This window comes from Ptychodera flava (genome assembly GCF_041260155.1).
Source record: "Ptychodera flava strain L36383 chromosome 3 unlocalized genomic scaffold, AS_Pfla_20210202 Scaffold_26__1_contigs__length_13983176_pilon, whole genome shotgun sequence".
NCBI classification, from domain to species: domain Eukaryota; kingdom Metazoa; phylum Hemichordata; class Enteropneusta; family Ptychoderidae; genus Ptychodera; species Ptychodera flava.
Genome location: NW_027248280.1, coordinates 9,283,214 through 9,297,660, shown reverse-complemented (window position 1 = coordinate 9,297,660; position 14,447 = coordinate 9,283,214).

Below are 14,447 nucleotides of genomic sequence, written 5' to 3'. Positions count from 1 at the left end.
GTCCTCTAGCAGAGTTACCAACCCAGGGTAGAAAATACGGCTAGTTTTCAATCGGGTTCGAACCCACAACATACGGCATCAGTCGCCTAGCGGAGAGGCCACAGAGAGAACTGCTCGGCTAAATCTCCACTCCCTAAAAAAGAGTGGTTCAATAGCAGGCTAAATTGTTAAATTGATACATATAACTTTTTATTCCTACGGAGTTTTTCTGAACTCTCTTCGGAGCCACTAAGCTAGTATAGACTTTAATCTACTATTCTCAACTCACTCGATAGATACAATTTAAGAAATTTCCTCTGAACTTAAAAAATGACGGAAGACCATTGCTTCAAACAAAATGAGTTGCTTATGGTAATGGTACTGACAAAAAAGTGTAAGTAGTTGAATCTTTTTTAACGAATGAAATGTTTCTATATTTCTACACTACTGCTGGCAACAATATCTAAATCCTTTTGGTCTTTATCTATGGTTATGATAATATTGCAAGGTGTTTGTGAATCTGTTTATGTAGCGATATTTCCAACTAAATCATCAAACTCATCTGCTGTACCTAACTTTACACATTGATAAAATCTGTACCATGTTGAAGTATTTTCACATTATCAGTAATCTGATGATTGGCTGTCTGTAAAGTAAATTCAGCTGTCTCCTCCCCCTCACTCTTAAGACCCAGTTTCTGCAAATTGTATCCCAAAATAATCTTATTGGGTCCCCGCTAGCCATATATGAGCAATAATATTCCCCCTCATTTATCCACCTTCGCAGTGTATTATCTGATTTCATGATTGTTATAAGAGATTTGATCTTGAGGTGAATCGGTATACCGAGTAGTGTAATGTATGGGTTAACAGGCTCAAGCCAATGGCGAAAATCTAGCAACTTATATTTGTTAACATTACTATCAAAATAAATCACATTGGAGTCCCCGGCAGTTCATCAACCCCATCTGCAATTACACTATCCAATATAATCAAGATGTTACGCGGTACATTATAAGGCCTAAATTGCTGACTAGCCCCATCCCATGTCAGAGCAAAGGGAGTAGGATCATTTGCAGCCTTTGTAGCATCTATTATTTCATCTTTCATCTTTATCTTTCAGTTCGGCAAACTCTACAGCGTGTTCATGTTTTTGAACAGCAGCAGAGGCTAAAACAAAATGTTTTTACCCTCCCTTGTATCGAAGGACGTAATCCTTATTATGATTACCTGCTATCTTAGTACTATTGTTAACTTTAACATCACTCAGGTCTTCAAGCTCGAGATTTTGTCCGAAAATTGCACCTATACCGTAGTTACTTGAGTCAGGCATGATTGACGTATATACAGTGGAAAATATATAATAATATACAACCATGGCAGCAGCAATAGGAATGACAGTTCTCGGTGCTGTATTAAATACAACGGCATTCACAGGAGGAAATATTATCGGTCAAAAGCTTAGTGGGACTGGTGAGGCTCTTATTGAAGAGAAAATTAGACATGATAAGGCATTAGAAAAATTTGTCAGAAAAAAAGATTTACTCCAGGCTGATTGGGAAAGAGAAAATTAGGCTAAAGATATGCATGCTGCGGCTGAATTAAGAGATATAGACGCAGAAATAGTTGAAGAAGCAGCGGCAACTGCGTCAGCACAAGCCAACTCTGTGTCAGGGTCAGTTCAATTCTTAGATTATTATCAGCCCAGTCCTGAGCAAAAGAAATATGAAATGATTTATATTGCTGGAGGATTGGTCGTGGGATGGTTAGCGTTCTGACAGGATGCTACACCCATTTGGAACAAGATAGGGCTACTAACGTAAGTAGCTACAGCAATTCGATACAAAAGCTAGTTGGCCAGTTATTGAAATCGACTATATTTCCATCCTGATCTGTTATCCAAATACGCATTGAACTCATGTAATTTGAGCCCTTCCTCAATGGCATGGAAATTGAGCTGTTTTTTAAGTCATAGGTGACCTTTTCACTTATTTGTTTTGTATCCATGATGGGAAGTATTTGTAAACAGTCTGAGGTTTCCCCTGTATGTATTCACCCGAGCCGCTTGAAACGTAATTTCCAGCCACATTAAAACATCTGAATGAACTATGTATAGTGACTATAAGGAAATTTGCTCGCTTTGGACTCATGGTACTTTCTGTCATGGGGTTGTCCTCTGGTCTATCTGAAAAACCGACGAGGTTGGCTAAGTTACCTTTATCATTAAAATAGACTTTAAAATCTTTAGCCAAAGTTAGATAAACTTTTCTTGTCGGCAGATGTTTTTCAAATTTGATTTTCGGCTGCAGCCCGATTTCTTTATTGAGTGTATCAATATTGTAGTTACCTGGATTTATTGATCTAGCCCTCTTTCGTTTGTTGCCTTCTTGATAATTTATTATGGTATTCATCCTCTTTATGTTATACCATGAATTATATAATGCACACTCAATTAGTCTTATTTGAGTAAACTCTGATATGTCAATGCAAGGGTTAAAATTAACAGTAACCGGTTTGCCAATTTTGCTTTCAATCCAAATGATCATCCTTACTACTGTACGTATATACATTGCAAAGTATAAGGTTCTGCAGGAATAATATTTTTCTGTTCAAGGAGATATTGGTCGCAACCGCAGCAGCAGTCACGGGCAGTTGGATGGCTTAGATCGCCAATATCCCTTTTCAGAAATTTGCTGAAGATCATTAGATAACCCATTGTAAGATCAGCGATTACATTACCATCATACATTGTGTTTACAACTGTTTTAGTCTCCATGATTGCTGACACGTATATAAAATAGACAAATAAAATAATTTCTGAAATGCCCATACGGAGTTAATCCATCTCATACAATGTAGAGGGACCTGGACTTGGTTCGGCGCTCCGTTCTGCTTCCGTTCCAGAGGGAGGCTCTGTAGGCGTTGCTTTCTGAAGTGGCTCAGGCGTAGGCGCGTTCGATTGGGACTCAGTCGCTTAAGAGAGCAAATATGCCGAGCACTCCCCCAATATAGTCCTAGTGCAGTCAATGAAACTCCTATAATTCCTAAAACAAGATAACATTTATTATACCAGCTATCGTGAGCTGTCACACTGTTCTGGCGTCATAGTGGTAAGCTGAAACAGTCTGCCTCAGCTTGATGCTGCACTATAGCTTGATGCTTCCTCACTTTGTTCTGTCTATTCCATTCTGCTAATTTCTTACCTGCAGCAACTCTCCCTGGATGCTTAGTCAGTAACGTAATTTTCTCTATATTGCGCTGCGACTCGTTCCGAAGGGTAGTCATTGGAGGGGATTGTGGTGACGCAGTCGTTTCAATTTGCTGGGTTGGTGTTGGAACCGTTTTGGGTGCTTGGGAAGTTGAATCCATTTATTTCTGGTATTATATTAACACTTTCACTGCGTAATTAATTTTTATACATGCATTCCTGTGCGTAGTTTTCTATGGAAATATGGCCTTATAAATATTGATTTACATGCATGAGCTATATCTTTGTATATAGTAGAGTATTTGGGACAATTTTTTCAGTGAGTATTGCAATATGACAGAGCATCATAAAAATGCACAAAAGGTCATGTGACACACCTTGAAGATCACGTGATCATGGCGACCATATTGGATTTTACAAACAAAATTCAAAAAATGTTGCATTTTTGTTATTTCAATATATAAATGTATTTTTCTCAACGTAACACTTACGTATTATCAACTCAAATTCAGTAGGAGAAACACATACACTAAAACATATTCTACATAAATGAGATTAATATGCATATTTATTTTAAGTTGAAATTCGAACAACAGGTATCATCTGACATTCAAAGAGAGCTATATTATATATAAGCTTATATACTGGTAGCCAGTCGATGTGTAATTGTCATTGATACATTGATGTCGTACAACATCCACAGGATACCCCAACAACGTTTGTAATGCTAGCCACCGGCCCTTTGTCGCACTTTTTCTCAGCATTCTCAGCTGCCTACCTTCCTGTCTTGCTTGTGACCTCTGTCTTTGCTCAACTGGTTTGGGAACATATTCAAGTTCGGTATTAGAGTTGTAATTTGAAATTTGACTTCCGCTATCTCCGTCGAGTTCAGTTTCACGATCAGTGACAATTCCACTATTAGTGTCTAGAAAAACATGCTCAAGGGCTTTTTGGGTGTTAAACTGTGCCCGCATCGCCATTTTTAAATACCCTCTGAAAGGAAAACAACAACCGATCACACGATCCTTACAAATCACGGCCGAGAAATGACCGAATATGGCGGCATTTGTTTACAAATTTGGCGCGCATGCCTCATTTAGGTTTGACCTGTACTTCATGCACTACGCCAGGCTTGAGGAAATAGTCAACAAACATGATGTAGATCAAACAAGGCAACGTATATCAAACGCATATAAACGCATACGTTCTTAGCTCGTTTACGCGCCTTCCGCAGTCTGGCCGTTGGCGTAGAATGCGCCCTCCCGCGGTGAAAGTGTTAAACCTGATTTTTTTAAAATCTACCTGTTTACCCGTAATTAAACCGGTGGAAACTAGAGCAAGTGTCCCCATGTGTAGGCTATCCATCCTGATAATCGTTTAATCACTGTTTAGACTAAAATCCTGTTTAAGATCAGTGCCATAGTTATCTCTGTCATCGACTGGAACTACCTGACTTATTGCACAGGCTCCTAGATCTATGAAACTTTGAGTGATGGTATCACTTATAAGAGAAATGTGATTTCGCTTCGTACATTTTGAAGGCTTTATTTACCGTATCATCCCCCCCATTTTTCCTCGTCTCCAACTGAAATCTCCTTACCAAAAATAACTTACTTTGACAACTTGCTATGACACAGAGTATTTTTTCACGCTTCATCTCCATTATGGATCGAGCGTCCTAAGGCCCTGATGGTAGTGCCCCTCAGAACCATTCCGATAGGGCACTGTCGCTGTCGTATTCGCCGCTGCTGATGATTTTATTATATTCTCCATTGTTTGCAATATATTATCTATTCTTAGTAAAAAATAAAAAATCCGTTTAAACCTGAATCCGAAATATAGTATTAACATAGTCTAGAATGTCAGGATCCCTACGGAACAGTTCCGATAGGGAAGTAAAATATGGAATATGAAAATTCTCCTCCATTAAAATCTATCTGTATATAGAAACACATATAATCATGAGTACAGACTCATTCCTGGTTGCTTTTCAACTGAATAAGACGAGCGTACCGACAGTACAGCATGCTGATATTCCTACTAAACCTAACGACATAAAACCTATTCTCATTGATTTAGAAATATATGCAACGCCGGCAGATAAATTTACTTTTCATGCGCGGGATATATTCAAAGATAATGTAATCACTCATCGAACAGCTAAAGAAAGTAATTTTTGGCTGGACGGTCCGCACATGAAGTACTTGGACCAGCAATTTATTTCGCAGTATGGTGCAGCACTACTGGTTGTGGTATATCATTCGCCCATGTCATGGACAGCAAAGTCCCACTGCAAATATTTATATGTATATTGTACAGTACGTCGCATCCTTCATGAAATGGAGGTTGCACTTCCAGACGATACTGGAGGTGTCTTCAAGCCGGCGACAATCCGTACAATCTCGTGATATATGAACTTCTATGTACAGAATTTGGAAATATAGTCACACAAAGTCCGACTTTCGATATCGCCAAGGCCAAAACCCAGGTATTGGTTATGGTTATGAATATTACACTAATCGTGGGCCTGTTCGTCAGCCTGCTGCTGTATACAATGGTCACGACTTTATCCTCTCCGCCGACGGCGGCGTATCTATACACAAAACATTTTTGGAAAGAAAAAAACTGTACTGCCCGACAAAGACAGACATTATTTCTTCTGAAATGATGGATCGGAGGGGCAATACAATAGTTTCGTCCCTCTAAAGGGAGACTCGGGGTTAACAAAGTCTGGTCTTGCACGCCTCAATGAAAGCCTTGAAGCCTACGTATATTGCATACTTGGCGCACAAGCAAAAATTCTTAGTACCATAGTGGGCGATACTTGCAGTGCACAGCAAGTAAGAAAAGAATTCGGTGTTTTCCTCGAAGATGAAATTCGTAATCCCGACAAAGTAATCAGTTATAGGCTACATCAAGACACAACAATGAATACGGATAGCAAACTTGATACGGATATTTTGCCCAATTTACTTCTCTTGCTGTCTAAAATGGTCATTCTTTTGGGCCCGGCAATCACAGGTTATAATAATGAATTGCAATACACGACAGAATCTATGGTCTTAGGGGTAAATGGAGATATAAACACGGAAATTAAAGAAAGTGCTAAACATGAGATGGATGGGACGAGGATGCTGTGAAGTGGCAGGATGAGCCGCCTCACGACAACATGGTTCAGTTCCCAAAGGCCCTAAGCCAGCAGATACAGTCGCTACTGTCACCGGCGCATATTCACGAATACGGTTTGTTATCTTTAGCCATTTTCATTACATTTATGTACAGTATATAGATCAGATGTATACGACCCCACCAGTCAACATAATTATAACTGGACACCCAAATTCTGGTAAAACGGAGTATGTAATGAATCTCCTCACTGGTCCGTATCTATGGAAATTTGACTACGTAGTTTTTATTTGTCCAACATTCATGAACAATAAAACGTATAATAAAAATTCATTTTCACGGATGACCATGTGTTTGTGTTTCCGGTCGGACTCGATGCTGTGGATGATACACTAGCCTTCGTGCATAATGAATGGGCCGGCACTAACACGTTAATAATACTCGATGACTGCGCCTCGTCCAAAGATATGAAAAAGCGCAGTGAGGTTCTAGTCAAACTTGGTTTCAACACAAGACATGATTGATTATCTGTCTGGTTTCTGACTCAACAATATACTAGTATTAGTAAACCATTAGGGAAAACATACAAATGTTAGTACTATTTTACACATCGAGCAAGACAGACAACACAACTATCATAAAAGAATATGGAATGGAGGTGTCAGAACGGGAGGCCACGGACCTAGTCAGGCAATTGAAAAGTACACCATTCAGTAAACTAGTATTTCATTTACGGCATCCATACCACATACAATTTTTAGTATAATATAGCTGATCATGGCTTCACCCGAAGGCTCTCTTAGAGAATTATATTACAACCACAAACTGGTTTTGGAGGTGTACAAAAATTATATGAGGCAGCACGCGCCAGCGGACTGAAAGTGACCAAGAAAGAGGTGCAGGACTGGTTGCAAACTCAGCTAACTTATAATCTTCATAAACCGGTACCTCGTACTCGCGGTGCTACGGGCGGGAGGCGCGTTTTCGTATCATCGATAGACGCACTTTGGCAGGCGGATCTTGTGGAGATGCCTGTATCATTTACAAAAGAGAATAATAACATTCGATACATGCTAACAGTAATCGATGTGCTCAGCAAATATGCATGGGCCAGGCCGATACAGTCAAAAATGGCAGATGATACTCTGAAGGCGCTACAAGACATAATTAAGAAAAGTGGGAGGCAACCTGACAAACTTCAGACAGATGAGGGGCGGGAATTTACTAACCAAAAAATGCAGAAATGGTTGGAGTCGGCATCTATTCACTGGTTCACACATATAGTGACAAAAAGGCCAGTGTTGTGGAACGATTTAATTGTATATTGAAGACTATGATGTGGAAATGCTTCACATACAAACAAACACGTGAACGGCTATCTATTCTACCACAACTTCTCGAGAATTACAATAACACCGTACACACAAGTATCAAAATGAAACCCGTCGACGTAACAGAGGACAAGATTGGCAGGCATTTCATACACTCTACGGTCCTGAGTATTATTGTGTATTGACTAAGTAATGTTAACTAATTGCATCCTTGCGGGCTGTATGTGGATGAGGTGGTCCTTGTTCAGCTTTCCTGAGAAGTTCTGGTTGAAGTACAATGTAGTTAACTGCCATGAGCCATAGACAAGTAACTCCTATCGGGTCCGTTAAGGAACAGAGTCTTGGTGCATTCCGAAGGACCCTACATCAGGCCGAGTGCCTGTAAGTCAAATGGAGCATTATAAGCACTTATAGTTTCACAAGCATTAAGAAGTTTGTTGAGGTTCTTGAGTGAGACCCGAGGTTGTTCCAATTGTTCTTGGTTAGGTGGATAATAAGCTTTTTCAAGTTCTTCCTCGTCGAAACCATCTATCAAAAATCCCTGGCTGCTGCCACCCAGGCAATTCCAAAGTTAAAAGCCCGTGGAAAATCCATTGGGCCGACTGTTTCTGTATCAATTGTTGGGTTAAGTATATTCTTGAGAAGGGAAGACATATGTGGCTGACTAATTACCAAACATGGAAGTCTGTAGTCGTCGCAAATTTCTTTTGAACGTTTTCCAATTCTTTTAAGGCGGACTCGGTTATTTCATAAGGCCTGGCCCGACTCAACACATTTTGCATAGAATATTCACAAGTCACGTCTTTGAATATGATAACGAAACTGTGTAAATCATCAAATGCCTTTGGTAACACCTTTTTTCTTGCGACGCCACGGAAATGCCACAGATTCGAGAAAAAGTCAGATGTTGAATATACTTGAGTCACATATAATGTAGTCTGTGGCGCCAGCGGCCGCACATAAGAGTATGTTCTATAAACTGGTTCTGAAAATCGGAATCTCCACTTTCCCATTATAAAAGTCTTCAACTGTGCTAGAAAAAGTGGCATCAAAGGCTGGTATATGAGTCGCCGTCGAATTTACTGCATCATAACTCTCAACACTTCCAGTTGGTCCATTTATGAATATGAATGACATTTTTGTGATATCTATATCATAGAAAATAAAAAAAAAATCGTAAAGATATATTACGATAAGACAATGGCAATCCTTTCTATTTCAGATGCAATAAAAATACTGGAAAGTGGAGAAAACGTTCAAATTAGTGATTGAGGCAAATGCGTATTTGGTGAATATGTAGATCCTATTATATATGTAGACAATCTAGAAGTGGTTTTCCCCATCAACCCTAAATATGTTTCTAAAGATCTTGCTATATGTGATATAATGTGTGTATCTTGGCGACCGAGTGTTCAACAGTTTACCGATCTGAGAGTATCCCGTACCTTAGGTGAAAGTTTCACTGGAAGCCTGGCCTCTCACTCCAAAAATGTTCTGATAAGATTTTACAATCTATCTAAAAGTGTATCAGAAGCGAGGGAGCGACACATAGACAAAGTATTTTAAATTTCGGTTTAAAAGAGGAAATTATAATAACGATTTCGCTACATGATTGATATAGTTCAAGAAATCGACTGTGGTTTTAAAGCAGTGAGCCGATTGCCAGCCAGAAAAAATCCTGCTATTGTACCTCGTAATATCCAAAGGGGTAGTAAGATAGAATCATTGGCATTTAAACCGCGCTTATTTAAGCGTAGTCTTTCTTTCACTATAGAGAGGTTATTATGTGTCACACCTTATAAACCAGAAATTCAGGACGTGGAAGAACTAGTCACTTTAGAAATAAATGCTGACAAAGATATTATAATAGATTTTGATAACCTATCATAGAATATTTTTCTTTTAAAAAGTTTTTTAGGATAGTATATATTATAAAGATTATTATGGATGAGAATATTGACGTTAGGCGCCGCTTACGAAAAGCATTCAAGGGAACAATTTTACGAAAAGAATTTCCTGAAGTCGAGCGAGTCGAGGACATCGCCACGATCGATATCGAAGGTATGACCAAAGAAAGAAAGATGTACTCTGTTTATGCAGAAATGGAAGTCAAATTAGTGGATCCGAAAAACGACAGTTCACAAATTCGTACATTGCCTGTTAAATTAAAAGATACATACACAAAAGATTTAAGAGGATTGGGATCGGATATAGAACAACAATTAATAGAACGCTTCGACCATTATCTAGATACATTTGAAAATATTGAGGGTCCTGGTCTCGTTCTCGAGCAGATACTTAATTTTGAAGTAATTCTAGTGGAAGTTCTACTGGGCCAGTGGCGTCCAACTTCCTCAATGGTTAAACAATAAGCATTGTGTGAGCGATCTGATTCTACTGTTACGAGGCAAGAATTATGTAGTTATTATATTCATACTTATTTACTCTTATGTATCGATATATTCATATTTATTTACTCTTATGTATCGAATGACTACGGAGTCTTATTAGTCATTGTTATAGGTCAATCACCTTGCACTTTAACGGACTTCAAAATGAACAAAGTTCAAGGAGTATCAGTGATTCAGCAAAACATTTATCTTGTTGGAGATATCTTGCTTTAAATAGAAAGTATATCTTAAGGAACAATCAAGGACTGTTACAAAACCGGCTTTAATTAAGTGCAAACCAATCACTCGATGTAAATTTCAGACCTTAACATTGTATGGAAATATATTTCAATCTGTGCCCAATGGACGACCATTTTAGTAAATCAATATGATTAGATTGTAGTTTCGCTCATTTAAGGGAGAATTTTATGAGAAAGAGCAGAACACGATCCTGCTGGGCACGTCATTGTATGGTGAAATCAAGCCAATAAACCCTCCTCCTACCGGTCTAACTCCTTGTGAGCCTCTGCTTTGTTGATCGTCCAGTACCTCATCGCACGCATTCCCCCAGGCAGACGATACGTCAGTATCATATGGTGGAGACATCCGACGGGTAACAAGCAAGCTCATAGAGGTATATGACAACAAGGAGTGGACGTAGATATCATAGAATGGAGAACGTACCAGCACCAGCAGCGGAAGCACCAGAACTCACTGCATGGCAAAGGGGCATCAACACCCAGCTCAATGCCATTCGAGAGTCGAGCGATGATAGTTCCTTTGGCATGGGACCCGGAATTTTCCGAGGGGAGGAAAAGGAGAATGCTCGGAGATGGTGGCAACGGTACTCTGACTTTGTACAGTTCCGTGGTTGGCCCAAGGAGAAGCAACTCTGAGGCGTTGGTTATATCTGACCTGTGAGGCCGAAAGATGGTATAGGAGCCAACCTGATGAGACCAAGGCCAATATGGAGACCTTAGGCGAAGCCTTCTTGGATAGATTTGGTAAGTGCGGCCCTTTGTGGCTTTATGACCAAATGCTATTCCAACTTAAGCAGCAGCCGAACCAGACCGTTGAACAGTATGCTGCACAATTAAAGGAGAAAGCTGAGAAGGCTCAGAAGACGGATAGAGAAATTTTATCATTTTTTATAAATGGGTTAAGGCCTCGAATCCAAACTTTTGTTGCCGGAAAAGCCCCGGGCGATTTTGCAACCGCTTATTTGCAGGCCAAAACGGCAGAAGTGGTGACCAGTCTTCCCCAGGAAGCTGAGGATGTGCGGTCCGACCGGGAAATCATAGCGCACTTGAAGGACATCGAGAGAGACTTGGCTGAGTTAAAGTTCAAACCCCGGGATCAAGGGAACAGCGATCAGAGATGGAGAAGCCGAGCCCAAGGACGTCCGATGAACACCTATGGAGGCCGTGATGTCAGGAATGCACAGGTACAGTGCAATCGTTGTTATCGAATAGGACATAGTGCCCCTAACTGTCCACGTAATCGTCCCAATAATAACATTGACACTCGGACATGTTATAACTGTGGGGAACAAGGGCACATTGCCCGCAGATGCCCTAATAATAGGGGTTATTTAAACGAATAGGGCCCGATAAGGGATTCAAAGCAGCAAAGTCGACCAATTCATGGGCAGGTTTCGATATTGATATGGCCGAAAGTTTGGTTATTAATGATTTAGAGGGTGAATTTTCTCATGAGAATGGGTCCACGATTTTTCAAGGAAATTTAACTTCTGTATCTATATCAAATAGAGTTGTTAAGTCTTTAGTTGACACCGGGGCTCATGTTACTGTTGCACCAATGAGATTGTTAGATATCGTTCCCTCATTACATAATTATCCAATTTACAAATCTCGATATAGTCATGTACAAACAGCAGATAAAAACAGAATTAATGTAATCGGGTTTATCAAAGTACCAGCTTTTGTTGGCAATAAGCGAGTGCTGTTGTTTATTAATTTGGTTGAAAAATTACATCATGATTTGATTTTGGGATTAGATTTCATGAAACGTTATGGTGCAGTGATTGATTTTAATTCAAGAAATATCAAATTGCAATCCAATGTACCCCTTCGTACAAGCAGCGAAGTGGTTATCCCTTCTAAGTGCGAAACGGTGATTTCAGTGAAAACTCCCTACCGTTATTCTGACGGTATTTTAGGCCATTTAACAACAACCAAAACAAGGTTAGCACCTGGCATTTTGGCAGCCAAGGGCTTGGCATATTCCAGCACCAAGCATATTCCTATGAGAGTTGTCAACACTTTAGACACCGATGTCAAAATTAGAAAGAATACCGTCGCTGCTATGTTTTCTCCATTACCTAAGGGAAGTACAATCACCCCCTTGGATGCTCCTATTGTTAGTAATCTTTCAAGTGTTTCCAATCAGACTGATTATGAATGCAATCACCTGTTAAGTCAATTGAAATTGGAGGAGTTAGATATCACTGAACAACAAAGGGAACGATTACAAAATGTACTGTTGCGTAATTCAGATGCATTTGTTGATTCTACTGGCCGATTGGGTCATTGTGATATCATTAACATCAGATTAAGTTGAAAAAGGGTACTGTACTGTTTAGACGCCAGCCTTACCGAGTTACCCCGGAAAAGAGGGTAGAACTTGAGCGCCAGGTTGGTCAGTTATTAGAACAAGGTATTATCGAGCCGTCTACCTCCCCTTTCTCAAGCCCGGTCGTTTTGGTCCGAAAGCCGGATAATTCATGGCGTTTCTGTACTGACTTCCGGACCTTAAATGATTTAACGGTTCCTGATTCATTTCCCTTGCCCAGAACTGATGAGTCCTTAGAAATGTTGGGGAAAAACAAACCTCAATATTTTTCTACTTTAGATTTACAATCAGGTTTTTTTCAATTAGATTTGGATGAAGAGAGTAGGCCAAAAACCGCTTTTGTTACACATCAGGGGTTATATCAATATAGACGACTTGCCCAGGGGTTGCGAAATAGCCCAAGTTGTTTTCAACGTACCATGCAGCACGTATTACGTAATGTTATGTGGAAATATGTTCTATGTTACATTGATGACATAATTATATTTAGCGACACCTTTGAGTCACACCTCCAACACATCGACGATGTCCTATCCAGGTTACGGCAGGCTGGGTTAAAGTTAAAGCCAGGGAAATGCCAATTTATGCGCAAGAGTGTAAAATTTTTGGGGCACATAATTAATAGGGAGGGAATCTCTGTTGACCCGAGTAAAGTAGAAGCTGTACAAAATTATCCCCGTCCTCACACTGTAACTCAACTTAAATCGTTTTTGGGACTGGCTAATTATTACCGTAAATTTATAAGAAACTTCTCAATCATTGCTAGGCCCCTACACAAATTATTGACAAAGGATGTTAATTTCGAGTGGAATCACCAATGTGAAGAGGCTTTTGAGGAATTGAAAAGGGTCTTATGCGAGGCGCCTATTTTGGGGTATCCTAATTTGACGGATGACTTTGTGATATACACTGATAGTTCCACGCATGCTCTGGGGTTTGTGTTAGCCCAGCGGCAAGATGGAGTGGAACGAGTGATTTTGTATGGGGGACGAAGCTTGAATTGTCATGAGAGGAACTATTCCATTACTGAGCTTGAGGCGCTTGCTGTGATACATGCAATTAGGTATTGTGACCCATACATAAGGAGTAATCATATCGTCATAGTAACTGATCATAATAACCTCACTTACATGTTCAAACAGAAAATTCCCAGGGGTCGAATTGGTCGCTGGATCATGACCTTGCAGCAGTATGACTATGAGATTATTTATAGGCCAGGCAAGAAACATATGAATGCCGATGGGTTGTCCAGGAGGCCATATCAGCAATGTGAGGGATACAAATCTGATGTAACTGATTTGGAAAACGCCCCTGAGTTTAAGTATCGTCCTAAGGAACAATTCCCGCTAGTTGATAAGGCTATCAACACCGAACCTGTCCAGCCCCTAGATATTAATACTTTGATTACACAGCCATCTGCCAACCCCGACTTTGATAATTCCCTCACTTCTGGATACGGGACCCTGGACTCAGAATCTAAACAAGATAGTAAAGGTTCTCAAAGTCAGATAGCAATCACTGACTCAGATCCCCACGTAGACTCTGCCAACGACAGATTAGATTTAGAGGTAGAAGTTCAGGTTAAGGCACAACAGAGGAGTGATTCTTATTTAGTTAATTTGTTTAATTATTTGGAAAGAGATGAATTACCAGCTGATGACAAGTTGGCTCGTAAAGTGACCAATATGGCCCCTAATTACGATGTTGTTGATGGTGTTTTGTATCACTATTGGAAACCGACTGGGAAAGCGGTTACCAAAACAGATTGTGTAAGACAAGTTGTAATTCCAAAGTCTTTACGAAATTATGTAATTAAACGAGC